Source organism: Mchenga conophoros, linkage group LG13 (assembly GCF_057382185.1).
Source record: "Mchenga conophoros isolate Kocher_MC1m ecotype Shallow Benthic linkage group LG13, M_conophoros_male_GT1.1, whole genome shotgun sequence".
NCBI classification, from domain to species: Eukaryota; Metazoa; Chordata; class Actinopteri; order Cichliformes; family Cichlidae; genus Mchenga; species Mchenga conophoros.
Window position 1 is genome coordinate 1,565,047 of NC_140538.1, and position 16,826 is coordinate 1,581,872.

Genomic DNA, 16,826 nt, shown 5'->3' on the forward strand with positions numbered 1-16,826 from the left:
GGTCAGGAAGTCCAGTAACCATTTGCAGATGAGGGAGCTGATGCCCAGGTCTGTCAGTTTCCTGATGAGTTGTGAGGGGTGGATTGTATTGAATGCTGAACTGAAGTCTATAAACAGCATTCTGGCGTAGGTGTTGTTGTTGTCCAGGTGTGAGAGGACAGAGTGCAGTGCGATGGAGACTGCATCCTCTGTGCTCCTGTTCTGGCGGTATGCGAATTGGTGGGGGTCCAGGGTGGGGGGGAGACAGGATTTGAAGTGTGCTAGGACCAGCTGCTCTAAGCACTTAGTGATGATGGGGGTGAGTGCTACTGGGCGGTAATCATTGAGGCAAGATGGGTTGGAGTTTTTGGGTATCGGGACGATGGAGGTGGATTTGAAGCAGGCCGGTACCACAGCGTGGGCCAAGGACAGATTGAATATGTCTGTGAGCACTCCTGCAAGCTCCCCAGAACACGCTCTGAGAACACGCCCGGGGATGCCATCAGGGCCTGCAGCCTTGTGGACATTGATCCTGCTCAGCACCGCTCCTACATCGGTAGGGGAGAGAGTCAGAGGTTGGTGGTCTGGCGTCATGTCTCCTTTGGTTGTAGTTGTTGGATTCCCTCGCTCAAAACGAGCATAAAAGTTGTTGAGCTCGTTGAGGAAGGAGACATCAGAGGATGCGGGGGAGGGTTTGGTGGTCCTGTAGTCTGTAATTGTCTGGAGTCCTTGCCACATGCGTCGGGGGTTGGAGTTGGAGAAGTGTCCTTCTACCTTCTTTTTGTAATGTGTTTGGCTTTTTTGATGCCCTTCTTTAGATTAGCCCTGGCTGTACTGTAGGCGTGTGCATCTCCTGACCTAAAGGCAGTGTTGCGGGCCTTCAGGAGGAGACGAACATCCCGGTTCATCCAAGGCTTCTGGTTGGGGTACATGGTGATCCGTTTCTGGGTGGTGACACTGTCTGTGGTTTCGGAGATGTAATCCAGTACAGATTAGGCGTACTGGTCCAGGTCTGTGTGGGTGAACATATTCCAGTCTGTGTTTTTAAATCTGTCCTGGAGCACTGCCTCTGTCCCCTCTGGCCACACTTTAATTGTCCTCACAGCAGGTTTCACACGTTGGATGAGTGGTGAATACCTAGGTGTGAGGAACAGGGAGAGATGGTCTGATTGTCCAATGTGGGGGAGGGGTGTGGCTTTGTAGGCTCCAGCCAGGTTGGAATACACATGGTCTAAAGCAGTGGTTCTTAACCTTGTTGGAGGTACCGAACCCCACCAGTTTCATATGCGCATTCACCGAACCCCTCTTTAGTGAAAATTTTTTTTTTTTTCAAATTCAAGACATAGATATGTTTTTTTACTGGTGCACAAAATGAGCCGTACATGAACATCACCTTGTTCAAAGAACAAAACCAACACAATGCATGAACTTACAACAAATTACATACCTGCAAATCAGTGTGACTTCTGCTGTTGCCTTTGAGAGACCAGTTCAGATATGCGTGGCTTCACCTTGGCAAGTGCCAGTCTCATGTCATTTTCACAGAAAAGTCTGTTCCTTTTCTTCGTTTTTATGTCCAGCATCGTCGAAAAGGATTGCTCGCAAAGATATGTTGTAACAAATGGTATAAAAAAATCCACGGCTTTCTTAGCAATAATTGGATACTCGTCCATTTGTCGACACCAAAACGTTGAGAGTGTTGTTGTTCTGAAGAGTTGCTGTTGAACCTGGCTCTGCTGAATTTCAATGATTTCGTCAAGGTATTCATCATTGACATCTGCTGTCTCAACAGCAAACGTGAACGGCTGTCTCACCCATGCTGGATATGACTCTCTTGTAGGGAAATATCTGTCGAGAGACTTTGCAAGCTCATCTAAGTGCGTTGCAATTGTTTGCTTCAGTTCCGTGGATACAGAAACATCTCCGATTCCAGACACATCTTCGACCTTACTTACACAGTTGTCCAGAAGGGGGAAGTTTGCAAAGTTGTTGTTCTCTGTTCGTCGTTTCCATAACGTTAGCTTTTTTTGAAAAGCCTTCAGGTGTTCTTCCGCTTCTATGATATTGACTCCACCACCCTGCATCTGCTGATTGAGATGATTGAGAGCTGCGAATATATCAGCCATGTACGCTAAAATGAGAATGAACTCAGGATTTTTGAAGCAATCTGCATGACAGTGTTGGTGCTCTTGCAAAAACAGGGCTAATTCCACACGCATGGCAAAAACACGATTCAGCACCTGTCCCCGGGATAACCACCGAACATTAGAATGGTACAGAAGTACCTCGAATTCAGAGCCCATTTCTTTACACAGCTCACTGAAGATGCGGTGCCTCAGAGCACTATTTCGCACATAGTTCACACATTCCACCACGGTTTTTAATACTTCTGCCATTTTTGGAGGCAAGGTTTTTGTTGCCAATGCATGCCTGTGCAAAATACAATGAGTCACAATGATGTGTGGTGCATCGGCTTTTACTAGCGCACCAAAACCAGAGTTTCTTCCCAGCATGACGGGAGCTCCGTCTGTACAAACTGCAGAAACCATGTCCCATGAAAGATTGTTGTCTCCGAAGAAGTCATCCACAAGCTTCTTCACATCGGCTGCCTTAGTTGTTTTTGTTAGAGGCTTACAAAATAAAAAATCTTCTTTTATCATGTCATCTTTCACATAGCGCACAAAAACAGTAAGCTGGCTTAGATTAGCAACGTCTGTGCTCTCATCGAGCTGAAGGCTGAATTTTGCCGGGCTTGAAATCAGATCGGCGACTACTTGAGCCAAGATGTCTTTACTCATGTCTTCTATTCTGTCGCTGACGGTGTCATTTGAAAGAGGAATTTGTGATAATTTACCTTCGGCCGCTGTTCCGAGTATCAGATTTGCCATCTTTAACGCGGCTGGTTTCACGAGTGTTTCACCAATGGTGTGTGGCTTGCCCTGCTTTGCGATCAGGTAAGCAACTTCGTACGATGCTGTGAGGATCGGTTTGTTAACGGGTACAAATCCAAGAGCAGGCAGAGTGGGCCTTTCATCGAATCTGGCTCTCTTCACCTTGAATTCAGCAAGTGTTGTGTTCTTGTATTCCCCGTCTCCATGCAGCTTCAAGAAGTGTTTCTTTAGTTTTGCCGGTGCGAGACTAGAGTTGCTCAACTTGGCGTTGCAAATCATGCAGATAGGACGCTCACTCCCATATTGTACATATTCGTCCAACCACTTTCTTTTTTTGCCCGACATAGTTAGTATGGATTAAAATGTTAAAAAAAAAATCACGCGAAGTACTACCACGACATTCACATGTTGACTACTGCGCGCGCTACATTCCCCGCAGCCCTGATTGGCCAAGCAGTGTAGCATGATCGTCTGCAGCCAGTGATGGCCAGAAGGGGGCGTGTCATCACAAATTTACACGATAATTCGGGCGTGGCTGGACCTCTGCGACCTCCGCAGTGGAGGCTCTGCCGAACCCCTGAGACCGACTCACCGAACCCCTAGGGTTCGATCGAACCCAGGTTAAGAACCACTGGTCTAAAGTCTTGTCTCCTCTGGTGTGGCAGGAGACATGTTGGTGGAATCTGGGGAGGACTGTCTTTAAGTTGATGTGGTTGAAGTCGCCAGCAACAATAAAAGCAGCCTCGGGGTGTTTATTCTGGTGTTTGTTAATGGCTGCGGAAAGTTCTTTCATGGCCAACCTAGCATTAGCGTCGGTGGGGGATATACACGGCAGTGAGTATGATCGAAGTGAGTTCTCTGGGGAGATAATAAGGTCTGCATTTGACCATTAAAAACTCCGCATTAGGTGACTCTCAGTAGTAGTGGAGTTCATGCACCAAGCATTGTTAATATAAATGCACAAACCTCCACCTCTGGTCTTGCCGGAGTCATCTGCTAGCCTGTCGGCTCGATGTGTGTGGCGTCCTGCTAACTCGATAGCATTGTCCGGGCAGCTGTTGTTCAGCCATGTTTCGGTGAGAAACACGACATTTGAGTCCATAATCCGTCTGTTGTTAGTGATGGAGAGCCGTATCTCATCCATTTTGTTTGCCAGAGAACAGACATTGGCGAGAAAAATACTGGGTAAAGGCAGCCGGTGTGGTGTTAGCTTTAGCTTAGCCCGTAGCCCTCCGCGCCTACCTCGCCTTTGTTTACGATCTCGGCGCCATCTGCGTGCACTTCCGCCCGGCCGGGGAGAGTGGGCAGCCTCCGGTGTTCTGGAGATCTCTGGGATGAGTCGGAGATCAGCGATAAAACTGTTGGAGTTTGTCTGAGAAGGTTCTCAGTCATCCAGGTCATCGTAGTCAAAGGAGCTTGCAAAGAAAAGCGTCTGGACTTCTTTAAGTTGCTTGAAGACGTTTCACCTCTCATCTGAGAAGCTTCTTCAGTTCTAAGGTCAAATGGTGGAGAGTCCCAGATATAAACCTAGTGGGAGTGACCCCCCACAGAGGGACAAAAGGACCCCCTGATGATCCTTTAATCGCCTGGGCCAAGGTGGGAAACTGGGCGTGGGTCCCAATCAGCCAGAGTTTCGGGTGTGTTTCGGGAGGATAAGAAGGACAGACGCAACAACATTGTCATCCCCTATGTAGCCGGTGTATCAGAGAAACTCAGGAGAGTTTTCTCCAAGCATGACATCCCAGTGTATTTCAGACCCAGCAACACGCTCAGACAGAAACTGGTTCACCCGAAAGACAAAACGCCAAAACACAAACTTAACAATGTGGTGTATGCTGTACAGTGCAGCGAGGAATGCTCAGACCTCTACATTGGAGAGACCAAACAGCCACTTCACAAGCGCATGGCACAACACAGAAGAGCCACCTCCACAGGACAAGACTCAGCAGTCCATCTGCATCTTAAGGATAAAGGACACTCTTTCGAGGATGCCAATGTTCACATTTTGGACAGAGAGGACAGATGGTTTGAAAGAGGAGTGAAAGAAGCCATCTATGTCCACTGTGAGCGACCATCTTTGAACAGAGGCGGGGGTTTACGACACCAACTCTCTGCCATCTATAATCCAGTTTTGAGATCCTTCCCAGACGCCTTAACACCCACTCACATCCTGGGCCATCTGACCTCAGGACATCACATGATAAGGTGGGGCCAGGTTTCACAATGAACACACCCGAAACTCTGGCTGATTGGAACCCACGCCCAGTTTCCCACCTTGGCTCAGGCGATTAGAGGATCATCAGGGGGTCCTTTTGTCCCTCTGTGGGGGGTCACTCCCACTAGGTTTATATCTGGGACTCTCCACCATTTGACCTTAGAACTGAAGAAGCTTCTCGGATGAGAGGTCAAACGTCTTCAAGCAACTTAAAGAAGTCCAGACGCTTTTCTTTGCAAGCTCCTTTGACAACTGTTGGAGTTGTGAGTCCAGATGTCCAGAAGCTCTTGTCTGCTGTAGGTCAGCAACGCACAGCAATTCTGGACGAATAATCCGGTTAAAAGATGAATCATCAATTTGTAATTTCACTGTCAGTTTTACTTGCCAGTTTTACTTGCATGTATTTTGAAAGTGGTTTTTTTTTTTGGACAGCAGGTAAATGTGCCTGTCGTGTGATGTTTGAATGTGCCGTAGGCGGCAAATCAAATAGACGTGACAACACAAAAAGGTTCAGATGTTTTTCATAGAGCATGGTTGAAGTATATCTTCTCATTTCCAAAAAGATAATATATTTAGTTGGGCCACATACTGAACTTGGAGGTTAGAAATAAAGTGTCGATCTTATATTGCAATTATTAATCAGATATCAGTACCAGAGCTGCTATTGGTGTTTGGATCGATCCACTCGCCTCTACCACAAACTTATGGACACTAGAGTATTTAAAAGTAGAATGGGAGGCAGAGCCTTCAGTTTTCAGGCCCCTCTTCTGTGGAACCAGCTTCCAGTTTGGATTCAGGAGACAGACACTATCTCTACTTTCAAGATTAGGCTTCAAACTTTCCTTTTTGCTAAAGCATATAGTTAGGGCTGGACCAGGTGACCCTGAATCCTCCCTTAGTTATGCTGCAATAGACGTAGGCTGCTGGGGATTCCCATGATGCATTGCATTTTTCCTTTCCAGTCACCTTTCTCACTCACTGTCGTGTCCAAATTCATGGGCTGCATCCTCCTGAGGACCCGGTCTTCGCGGTCTACGTGGGCCAGGTCCTCAGAAGGTCGGGTAGGCCGGAAATATTTCTAACATTTTGAGTTATTTTCCAGTGTTAGAAAATCAGCACTGCTCAGTGTTAGTCTTTGTTAATCTTCAAAACTGACTAGGTTACTTTTAAACATATAACACTGTCAAAAGTGTTAATTTAACACTCAACAGTGTTGTATTTACAGTGTTGGGGAGTAACGGAATACATGTACCGCCGTTACGTATTTAAAATACAAAATATGAGTAACTGTATTCCGTTACAGTTACCGTTTAAAAAGGTGGTATTCAGAATACAGTTACTTTGTTGAAATAAATGGATTACACTGCGGTACTTTCCTGTTTCATTTTGTCGCGGGTCAGGACTGTTTGGGTTTTGTTTGACAGCTACGTTCTGTTGTTCCAGGCGGCAGCGTTACGGTTGCCATGGTTACAGGGCGACGCTCTCTCTCTCTCTCTCTCTGCGACTGTGTGTTTCCTGGGTGAGAGAGCGCCTTTTTGTTGTTGTTGTTGTTGTGCTAAGCTAACAGGCAGAATGCTACAAGCATAGCTCTAAAGAATGTAGCATCATGGGCAGTGTAGTCCGTGCTGCAGGGAGAATGGACTGCCATACACGTTATGTGTCTGTGAGCGCGAGGAGGGAGAAAAAGGGGAGTGGAAAGGTACGAGTTGTCATCGAGGAGAAACGGGAGCTGGAAGCATGTAAATATAATAATAACCACTGCAGCCAAGAAGAGAGCCTGACGAGCCCAGTTGTAAGTAAGCTATTAAGACTCGACTGTACACCGTGTTCCTGTTTTCCTCCGAAAACAATAAGTTCTGTTGGAGCAGCCTTTCAACGCCTCTCTCTGTCTCTCGCAAGAAAAGTTGACCCACACAACAAAGTAAAGCTATTTTTCGGCTATGAGCCGACAGGGACCCCGCCGTATTAGTCAGAGGTCCCTTTACTACAGTTCGGAGTCGTGGACCTTCAGTAATAGTAATAAATCACACAGCAATAGGACATTCACGTTGTTGTAAAAAGCATGATAATATATTAAGTAATCCAAAGTATTCAGAATACGTTACTGTCATTGAGTAACGTAACGGAATACGTTACGGAATACATTTTGGGGCATGTATTCTGTATTCTGTAATGGAATACATTTTAAAAGTAACCTTCCCAACACTGTGTATTTAACACTCAGAGGTGTGGACCCATATAGACACTCTCCAGTGTTAATTTAACACTGGAGATTTTGCTGTGTACACGGGTATTTTTGAACACGCAGCTGTTTCATCCATGTAAACGGCGTTTCGAATCACCGAAAACAGAGATTTTTTTAAAACTCCTTTTTTGCGTTTAAGTGTGGACGAGGAATACAGAGTTCGTCACACAACGTCAAAGGTATGTGCCTTTTTCACGTCACGCTGTGAGCCACGTTATTGTTTACATGAGATGAATTGCAGAATGGCAGATAGAGACGAAATACTGTTAATCTGACTGTCTTTAGGTTTTACACACAGTTACTGTCCCTCCATTTACAAAGGCACAGTGTGATTATTTTACATGTAGTTGTTTTTTTCATGTGTAATAATATTCAACATTGCTATCAATACATTTTTCAAAAATGCCTCTCTGTGCAAAATGGGTTTAAAAACATAAACAACTGTTTGTCCGTGATTTGAACCGGGGAACAAATCGTGGCAGGATCAGCCTGATGTTATTTGTATCTCGCTGTAACTTTACTGTATAAAGAGCAAACATCTCCAACATGTCAGGAGCAGTTAGTCATTACAACAAGTGTTTGAACTAAAAATCAAGAATGTGGGATCCTGTTTGTCCGTGATTTGAACAGCCCAGCGCTGCTCCCGACAGGGAAAACCTGCAGGGAGACCGACCTCGGCACCTGTGCAGGTGAAACCAAAGGGCAGATTTGCTTCACCATATTTTCTAGTCTTTGGCTTAGAATGAAGTTGGTTTGGAAACATATTCAGTGATGCTTCATCTCCTGCTTTGCGTTTCTGTTGCCGCCCGGTGCTAGCAGTATCCAAGCGTTGTTTCCCCCCCACCCTCCTTTTCATACCGCGCCCCCCCTGCAATGGCTCTGCGCCCCCCTTGGGGGCGGGCCCCACACTTTGGGAAGGTCTGAATTAGCCTAATTTGAAATTCAATGTATTGGTTTGAAAATGATCGGAACTAAATTGAAATTGAATTTTATACTTTGAAAATGAATTCATTTGTGTTGAAACTGTATTTTATCCTTTAAAAATGTAGCTCTTTTGTCGCCACACAGACTGTATAGGGCGAACCTCATACAGTCCCCTGAATGCTGGAGATGTCAGACTGGGGTAGGCACATTGACCCATATGATTTGGAGCTGTCCTAAAACCCAAATTTTTGGACTGAGATACATGACTTTATCAAATCAACCATACGATGGGATATTCCTTTTTCACCAAGACTATTTGTTTTGGGGGACCCATCACTCCTTAAATATGCTCCGCCTAAGGCTGCTGAGTGGGTACAGACTGCATTGATGCTGGGGCGTAAACTCATTATCTCCCAGTGGAAGGCCCCTTCCACCCCACCTGTCTCTGTATGGCATATTCAACTAGGGAGACTCGCTGCACTAGAACAACTCTCATACAGGCTCCTGAATAAAGTGGAGAGTTTCCATCTGAAGTGGGATCCATATCTGTCCAGAATAAAACGAACAGACTAGAACTTAGAGTGGGACAGACATTGGAATTCTGACGAAGCACTTTCAGGGATGTCAGAGTGTGGCATGCAGTAAGACCCACATAGTCAAAGGCTGGCTGTTTTTGTTTCTTTTTTGTTTGTTTGTTTTTTGTTGTTGTTTTTTTTCATGTTTTTGTTTGTCTCTTGCTTTGTTTGCCCCCCCCTCATTTTGGTTTGGTATTCTCTACTTTTCTGCTGCTATGCTGATGTTTTTTTTATGTGATGTAATCTGTCTCTGCGGTGGACTGTAGTGTTCTAAAAGTACAATAAAATATTAATCACAAAAAAAAAATGTAGCTCTCAAATAATTTCAGTTTCAGTTCTACAATTCAGTTTTTTGGGACTTGCATCGGTTCTGGTTCCAGAGTAATCGAGCACAGATTAATAGAACTGCGTTTTACAAGCGGACCGAAAGTGTCACTGACGGGAATCTACAGCATCTTGAGCTGGATTTTTTTTTAACATACTGCTCCATTATTATGTTTGACAGGCTGAAATTGTCGGGTCACCAAGGCACCTCATAAATCGACCAGCTTTTACAGGTGTTTTGTGCCAGAAATGGAGTGTCCACTGAAGACTGAAGATAATGAATCTCTACGCCTTGCCATTGATCCCTCTTGTGCCTTCATCTAGACAAGTGACATTTACTTGACCACTCTCACATGCTCTGTACCTACATCACCTTCCCTGACAGTCGTAGCTTGTCCCATCAGAGGGTGAAATGATAAGAATGTGTTATTTTGCAAAGTGCTCTCTAGGGTTCCTAAATAAAATATGGCATTGAGATAATTTATTTTGAATTCTTTTTAATAATACCTTCTTCTAAAATATATAAGAAACCTCTCCTGGTTTTAATGGCACTTTGGATTTCCTTACTTTCTGGTCCACTCCCACCTCAGCATGCAGTCAAGTTCTATCTGGTCTTTAAATCTGACGTCAATAGCCATGTCTGGGCCCAAACTCCGCTGCAGGTCCCAAAGTCAAATGATCACTGCAGCATTACTGAGAGTTTCATCTGTAATAAAACGATCCGCGTTCTGCTCTACCAGGTGTAACAATTAAGTTTAACATCCAGGCATCCATGAAAACTGAATTTATGACATTTAACGGAGTTAGAAGTTAGCAGGGAGTTACCTCGCTAGCTTCTATCTAAATATAATACACCATGTTCTGACTGAGAGATTTCTGAAATGATTCAAACGTACAGCTCTGCTATCACTTCCAACATAAATGAAGACAGAAAACTAAACAGCACTGACGTTTGTAGGGTTACTGAAGTTGGGCTAGCTGCTATATAATGATGTGCTACGTGACCGCTAGCGACACAGCTATGTTAGCATAAACAGTGAAGCTGGAGGATGAACAGTAACTTCTTTCCACTGGATAAAAGTTAACGTGAGGGTTCCCGATGGTTAGAGACAAATGTAATCGCATGGCAGGATGCTGTAAACGGACCAAACTTCAGCCAGGAGAACAACTGAGATAATCCATCCACAATACGAGGTTAGTCATTCAAATACTGCTGCATGGGCTGGGCTGTAGTTACATTCTAAGGGTTTAAAACTGAGCTTTAAAATGAACAGTGGTGATAAAAACAGGCCAACAGTGATCACTGACTGTTTTTAGGGGCTTGTTGAGATTAAACAGAACAAAATACAAAACATTAAAACACGTTAAAAACACAACAGCCTTAATAAACGCAGAGTACTTTGGGCCTGGAAGCAGAATTCATCATGTCATCACTTAAAGACTGGATAGTCTTGCCAATGACCTACTAATCATATTCAGATGTGTTGCAACAAATCCAAATTGCCACTAGGTGTGAATGTGCGAGTGAATGTGAGTGCGAATGGTTGTCTGTCCCTGTGTGTTGGCCCTGCGACAGACTGGCGACCTGTCCAGGGTGTACCCTGCCTCTTGCCCTATGATAGCTGGGATAGGCTCCAGCGCCCCCCGCGACCCTGAATCCGGTTGTTCAGTCTGACGTCACTAGCCGTGTCTGGGTCTAAACTCCGCTGCAGGTCCATATATCAAACGATCACTATGGCATTACGGAGAGTTGAAAAACTGTCTAAAGTCTTTCATCTTTAATAAAATGATCAGCGTTCTGCTCTACCAGGTGTAACAATTGAGTTTAACATCCAGGCATCCATGAAAACGGAATTTATGACATTTAACGGAGTTAGAAGTTAGCAGGGAGTTAGCTCGCTAGCTTCTATCTAAATACAATATAGCATGTCCTGACTGCGGGGTTTTGGAAACAAATTCAAACGTACAGCTCTGCTATCACTTCCAGCATAAATGAAGACAGAAACTAAACAGCAGTGACGTTTGTAGGGTTACTGAAGTTGGGCTAGCTGGTATATAATGATGTGCTACGTGACTGCTAGCGACACAGCTATGTTAGCATAATATAAACAAGCTAACTTTTTTTCCACTGGATAAAAGTTAACGTGAGTGTTCTCGGTGGTCAGGAACAAATGTAATCGCATGGCAGGATGCTGTAAAAGGACCAAACTTCAGCCAGGAGAACAACTGAGATAATCCATCCACAATACGAGGTTAGTCATTCATATACTGCTGCATGGGCTGGGCTGTAGTTACATCCTAAGGTTTTAAAAACTGAGCTTAAATAAATGATTAGTGGTAATAAAAGCCGAGGGAGGTCAACAGTGATCACTGACTGTTTTAGGAGCTTTTTGAGATTAAATAGAAGAAAATACATAACATTAAACATGTTAACAACACAAAAGCCATATTAAACGCAGACTACTTTAGACCCGGAAGTAGGATTCGTCGCGTCATCACTGAACAACCGGATAGGATAAGCGGAAGCAAATAGATGGATGGATGGATGTGTTGCAACAGGAACACATGGAAAAGTTGCAGGACAGCGGTCTTCTTTCTTTCTTCTTCTTCTTTCTTGTTCTTATACATGTAATACATTTATTACCAACCTGAGAGTTTATCCGCTGGTCATTCGACATGACGAATGACTTCTGAGGTCTTAATTCAGCTCAAGATGCTATAGATTCCCGTCAGTGACACTTTCAGTCCTCTAAAACGGAGTTCTATTAATCTGCGCTTGATTACTCTGGAATCAGAACCGGATGTAAGTCCCAAAAAACTGAATTGTAGGACTGAAACTGAAATTATTTGAGAGCTTCATTTTTAAAGGTTAAAATACAGTTTCAAAACAAATGAATTCATTTTCAAAGTATAAAATTCAATTTCAATTTAGTTCCGATCATTTTCAAACCAATACGAGGTTTAAATCATACCTCGCTGATAGATCCTTATCAGTTCACTTAGGCACCTTCTCCTCTTCCTCCGCTCCGGTCTGTTGTGGTGTACCTCAAGGATCAGTTTTAGGCCCTATTCTCTTCTCATTGTATTTGCTCCCTCTAGGAGCAATCTTTGAAAAATACAATATTGCCTTCCACTGTTATGCCGATGACATACAGATCTATTTTGACCTTACTGACGACCTTGCTGTGTCCCTGCACTACTTTCAAGAATGCATGCGGGAGGTCAAAGAATGGTTCCTGAGTAATTCCCTCGTTTTAAATGATAAGAAGACTGAGACTGTGGTTTTCAACAGTAAAATCCCTCGTGCCCAACTCTGTGCTGCCCTGGGTTCCTTTGCTAGCTTTTCTGGCTTCTCAAACCACATACTCCTGCTAGAACACTCAGATCTGCCACTCAACTACTTCTGACCCGACCCAGATCTCGGCTGAAGTCCCGGGGTGACCGTGCGTTTGCTCTGGCTGCCCCGGGACTGTGGAATAACCTTCCTCTCGACCTCCGCGCATCTGATTCCATTGCACTGTTCAAATCACGATTAAAAACCCACTTATTCAATCTTGCCTTTCCCTCTAGTTAATATTTCTTTTATGATTTTATATCATGCACTTTTATGCTCATTTAAATTCTTGTTTGCTCTATACCTGTTGCTTTCCTATGTATCAGTGACAGTTATCTGCTTGCATACTTAGTACTTGCTTTGGTCCTATTTCTATTATCCTCCTCCTATACTCTATCTTACTTGTTAAGCACCTTGGCATACCCTTGGTTTTTAAGTGTGCTTTATAAATAAAGTTTATTATAATACATTGAATTTCAAATCAGGCTAATTCAAATTCAGTTTTAAAAAGCATTTATTAAGTTACAATTCAGATTCAATCTGAGCAATTCATATTCGAATTTAAATTATTCAAATTCAGTTTCTGATGACACAAAGTTCTGCGCATCCACATGTGTGTCCTGATCAGAGTCTGTGTTGGTGTGTGAGTCTGTAGCTGTAATCAGCCGCTCACAGCTGACCCAGTAAACCCCGTGCACATGTGCCGTTTGTCTACCTGTTCCTCTCTACCTTCCAGGTGTTTCTGGACCTTCCTACCTGAGCTGTCTGCCTTTCACCTGATGTCACGCCCACAGAACAGAGTTCATTCAGGTAAGTTCATCAGGGGTGTCAAACTGAAATGAGCCGCTGCTGGCACTGTCGTCTCATTGGACAGCCAAGTGTTCAAGTAGTACAAAAAATAAACAAGAAACCACCCACCAATAATTTTGAAAATGTTTGTTTTTTAAATATCAAATATTGTCAAACAAAACAAAACTACAAACGTGAACGCAGATTGTAACTAACTGAAGCCTTTGATTGAACGACCAAATAAACACAGCTCTGTCTGCGCAGACACAGGGCAGCACTTCTGCTGTCATTGTGTTCGTGCAGACATGCGTTTGTGACTTTTGTGACTCTCTGACTGAACTAACAGCCTCAGCATGTTTGTACTCTCGGCTCATGTTGTCTTCATATTAAATCATTTTTGGCTTTTTAAAGAACTTATTTTAACACAAGTTAAAACAAAAAATCAAGGGACAAACTGCATTTTATTTCTTCACATCTATATACGGAGTGCAAGTAGGGGTGAGGTGGGCTGATCTCTGAGCTCAGCCCCCAAACTGCAGAACCTGGGAGAGCAGGCTGACACAGGTGAGACAGAGGGGGCGGGGCTCAGACTCAGCTGTTTGGATATCAGTGATGCTAACGAGCCCCTGACAGAGGACACAGTGACTGAGGAGAGGCTGGGATGCCTTGTTTATTATTTGCAGATGTTTGATTGTTCTTCTTCTGTGATGATTACCGGTATTCTGCAGATCAGTTTGGACGGCGTGAAGCAGGCGGTTACAGTTTTGGTGTCTTTATCCATCTGTCGGCACCTGCAGACAGGACTGAGGGCACACGCTTCCCTGCAGTGTGGCAGCAGGACATGTGACATGTCGCTTCACTGTCATGCTGTCCCCTCTGCAGTGTCCCACTTCCTCCTGCAGGTCATTAAACTTTCATCCACCTGTGTGTGTGTACTATGTTTGGACCTGTCCCCACGAGTTTGAAGGCATTTTTGAAAATGTCACAGTTAGGTCACGGTTAGGTCTAGGCTTGGGGTTGGGGTTATGGAAGGTATTGTGTCAATTAGATGTCCCCACAAGGATATGAAAAAAAACTGTGTGTGTGTGTAAAGTGATGACACACAGCAGCTGCTGAGCTCATCGAGTCTTCGCTGCCCGCAAAGAAGAAGACAATGTCCAGCTGCTCCACAACAATGCTCCCCCCCCCCCCCCCCCTCCCAATGGCTATGGGAGGAATGAGAGGAATGGAGAACACGCCGGCGGTTTGAGTCCCGGCAGCTGTTCGTGTCTCTCTGACCTCAGGAACTAGCCGGCAGGAGGAAGACTGCATGAAGAGGAGCCGGGATTATTTTAGACTACATTCAGGGATTAGACTCAGACACCATTACAGCAGGACAGGAAGGACACGGACACGCCCAGGTTCAGGAAGTTTCTCTAAAACCAGAACCAGAGCAGAACTGGGCCTGCTGGTCTGAGTCATCCTCACTGAGCATTGTTACCCACTCACAAGATTTCTTTAGGTTTAAACTTGTTCTTGTCTCAGCAGTCAGACAAAAGTCATTCTGATAAACATCAAACACTGTTTACTGCTTCTCTCCAAGCTCAGGGGTCAGAGGTCAGGGGTCATCACTGATAACAGCCTCACAGAGTTAAACACAAACTGCTGTGGCCCTTCAGAGACGCAGAGATTCTCAGTGAAACCTCACACCTCCCGAGCATGTCGGTGTTTGCTCTCAGGCTGAAACGGCTGCATGTTGGGGTCAGAGGTCACACACATTGGTTATTAATCACCCTGAGAGTGGGTATGTGTGCACGAGGCTTCCTCAGCTGCTGCGGTGATGGAGGGGTCAAGGCTGAACCCCCCCAGGGTAAACAGAGCTTCGATGTGACTCCGGTGCTCCAACACGGGAATCTCCCAGCTGCCCTGGCTGCAGGTTACACCATCATCAACCCCTCAACAGCGCTGCTACCTATATTAACCCGCTACCCACCGCAGGGCAAACCTCGGTACATGCTCAGATCCAGATGCCATCACGGGAGGATCGAGTTACTGCTAAGCTGAAGTCAAGTAACCAGCAGGTATTGATTATTGATCGATAGACACACGCTGCTGAGGATGGAGGGAGCGGGCGTCATAGCCTCGTCCTCCACCATTGAAGCTGCGTCATGTTCCCGCCACACAGATCCTGCAGGTTGTTAAAGATCAGGTCCAGAGGAGCTCTCTGAGAGGGCCGAGGACCGTCTCACAGCGGCGACACTTTGTCCCGTGAGCATGGCCCGAGTTCCCTGTCCGCCCCAGCATCACCTGGTTCATCACCTGAGCAGAACCAAACCATCATCGGATAAAAATATCTGTGAAAGTGTCACAGCCCCGTACACCTGCTCTGCTCCAAACCAGAGCCATCAAAGCTGAACCCAGATCAGCTTTAGTCCCACCGCCCGGCCCTCGGTCTGACTCTGAACCAGGTTCCTGCTCTCTCAGCTTCAGGGTGATGATCCCTCACACACTGCCCACTTTCATCTCTTTCCCCATTTTCACTTGGAAAGTTGACAAAGTGCATTCTGGGTAAAAGTTGAGCCTGGTATTGGTGTTCATGCTCAGAGATGAAACTGTGACATCTGGTAATAATCTGGTTTTGTGGATATCTGCAGTGTTGAGCAGTTTGAGCAAACCGATCTGACACCAGAACCAGTTTGAACTGTTGGGAGGTTCCAAGCAAAGGTCAAAGCAAAGGTCAAAGGTCAAACTGTAGAACAGTCTGAGGAATCTCCTCGGGCGCTGTTCAGTCTGCTGAATAAAGAAAGGTCTGATTTGTGCAAAGTGGAGCTGTTTCAGAGCTTCAGGGTCAAAGTGAAGCTTCTCCTCTGAGAGCTTGTGGCTCCCTCAGAGTCTCTTTAAAACATTTAAAAGCACCACGGCGTTCCAGGCAGGGCGAGTCCGAGCCTGCCGGGACGTGAGGCAGCGCCCGATCTGAAGGCGGATCTGATTCAGTAACAAACGCAGACAGCGCTCGCCCTGCTGGGAGCTGAGGCGCAGAGACATAACAGACGAGAGGAGGATCAGATAGAGGAGGGAGGCCTGAACAAACACTTGGGGAGGAGAGGGGGAGGAGACTTGCTTGGAACACTGCAGAGTGTTTTTCTGCCGCCGCCAGTTACACAAACTGTGAACCACACACACATCGTGCATTAATCTCTGCCACACAAACACAGGGGCATCCTGCTGCCCCCTGCAGGCAGCGCTCTGACTTACAGGCTCATTGTTGCATCCAGCTGTTTGTGGGAGTCTCTGCTCTGAGTGTATTCATACCTGCTGCTCCAGAGCAGCGACTTCAGTAATAAGTTTGCCTTTAGTACCGTGAAGCCTTGCGTGGCGGCTGGGTTCGCCACAGGAAGTTCCCGTAGCACAGAGGCTAGCCAGCGTCATGCTGTAGATGTTTACCTGCAGACTGCGCAGGTGGTCAGAGCGCTGTCACCTGATCCGTCACTCAGACTTTATTATAGAAACCTTTCATAAGTCCTTATGAACGTTTCTGTGATTTGTGGTGGAGCTAAAAGAGATGAGCTGT